This window comes from Oryzias melastigma, linkage group LG8 (genome assembly GCF_002922805.2).
Source record: "Oryzias melastigma strain HK-1 linkage group LG8, ASM292280v2, whole genome shotgun sequence".
NCBI classification, from domain to species: Eukaryota; Metazoa; Chordata; class Actinopteri; order Beloniformes; family Adrianichthyidae; genus Oryzias; species Oryzias melastigma.
The window spans coordinates 17,737,502-17,739,831 of record NC_050519.1 but is presented as its reverse complement, the minus strand read 5'-3'; positions in this window follow the sequence as shown (position 1 = coordinate 17,739,831).

The following is a 2,330-nucleotide window of genomic DNA, read 5'->3' as shown; positions in this document are numbered from 1 at the left end:
CATTTTAAAAACTGGAACCACGTACGTCTTCATTCTTAGTGCGTTCCTGAACCGCTTGTGTTGCCACATTTACATAGGTTGTATTCAAATCCATTGACTAACCGAGCCTGTTTAGTTGCTGTGTCTCTGCTGTTACGTCTCATAATGTCCAGCTACGGTGGCCGTTTTGGTCCAAATGTTCCACTCCGAGCGCGGACCCTATTCAGACTGAGGAAGTTCGGAGTAAACCGGAGCACAATCCGACTGAAAACGAGACTACCTCAAAATTGGGTCAGAGAGCGGTACCTGGTCCTGGATCAGGGTCTGTTTGGGTCTATTCAGACTGAAAATTTGTTCCAGATTATCAGGGGAAACAGACTCTGGTTCACTTTGAGCGAACCAAATGTGTCCAGAGTGAATACAGCCATAGAGCTTTCATTGGAAGTGGTTGGCTGAATGTGTTGTGCTGACGGTGGGGTTTGTAGCTTCACACTTAAAACCAAGAGTCTTTGATGACAGTTAAAAAAGGGCCATGTCCTGTTGTTTAAGATCAGTTAATTCTAACCAACATAAGTAACTTCATATCAGCCTTTTTTGTTTTTTACATTTAAAAAAAATATTCACTATTACTTTAACAGAGTTTGTTTTTCTGTCACATCTTTTGTCAAACAGGATGAGTTTTGGTCTCTTCTGACCGAGTACGACCACGTCCAGTTTCCATGATTCATACTGGCCGTGTTTCTGTTGGCTCAGGGGCTGCTCATGTCACACCCACCGGGCCGTGCCATGTTGACAGCGCCACAGGTGACACAGTTTCCCTGTTTTGGTTTGTGTCCTCCTCATCTCTGTTTTCTCTTCCTGCTGTCTCTGGTTTGTCCTGGAGGGAACCGCCCACTCACCTGTGGTTATAGTCACATTGATTTGGTTGAGCAGCATGTTAGTGTCCTTGTTTGAGTCCTGAGTATCAGAATGTTTTGTTAACTTTTGACTAATGTTCAGACACATTGAGGACTGTATTCTTATTTCAAGTTTTTATTTGAGGTGTTTTGGAGGCCAACCTCCAAGAAACAACAAAACGATGTGAGGAGATGTTTTTAACCCTTTAGCACCAGAGCTTTAGCTCCAGTGTCTACATTCTACCATAACTTTTTAACCGTTCAAATCGTGTAATTCTAGCAGATTCTGAAGTGGAGAAAAGCAGCCTTGTGCTAATATCTTTACAGAAGTCAATGAAGAGTCATGGAGGAAAGCAGCTTTGCACTTTTATGAAACCCTTTACGTTAGCAAAGTTTAAATTTACTATGAAAAGCAGCTTTTCACCATGACAGAATCAGCGGATGTTTTATGTTGATCGAGTAAACAATCGAAGAGTTCCGATATGTCCGAGAGCGATTATTATTAAGGTGTCGTCAGTGACATTTCCTGTGTAAAAACGTTTACTGACTTAGAGAGGCAAATAATTGTTTAGTACCTTTAGGTAAAATATTCCCATTTAGTGAACTGTCCAAGAATGTTGGCATTAAACTGACCCCCCCCCCCCTCCATTTAAAAAATGAGTCTTGTAAAAGAAAATGCTTGAGCAACGAAATCTCAAAAACTCCTCAAACATCTAAGTAATCTACATTGATCTTTATTTTAAAGAAATTATGTATAAGTAAAATTAAAATGAGATTGTTTTAAGATGAGATTGTTGGAGAAACTATAACAATTGTTCTGCTTCTCCTGGAGGATGTTCCAGTTTGGCCACTAGGTGGCGATCACGCTATAGCATTACACCTTATTCCAGTACTTTAGACCACACACGGTTACTTTAAAAAACTATTTCCTTAAAAGAGATTGTAATTTTATCCTTGTGAGTATATAAAGACGTTCATGTCTACTTCGGCTATTGAGCCCCCTGTGGTCCCTCAGTTTATTACTGTGGCCTCTGAAAGACAGCAGTTGCTTAGACATTAAATATGTTGAGAAGTGTATTAAATTCAAAATACACTTCAAATTAACTAAATTCCTATATTAATAATTGTCATTTGGAAAAGGTTTCCTTTTTTGGATTTGATTTGATTGACTCAAATGACAAACAGCTGCTTTCCTTGCACAACAAATTGTGCTTTTAGGGTCAAATTTAGCAGCTTGAAGATAAAATCATTTAAAAATGTGTCTCAGCCTCCTTGTTGTTGTTCCCCCTTTTAATAAACCCACACATGCACAGGTCGAACGTCTTTGAGGTATAGTCTGGAAATAGAGACGACACAAAGGATTATTGTTTGGATGCTCTGCCGGCTCTAAAAACAGACCTCTGTTATCTGAAAAGCAAACAGCTGAGCGAGGCTTTTTTTTTTTTTTTTTTTTTT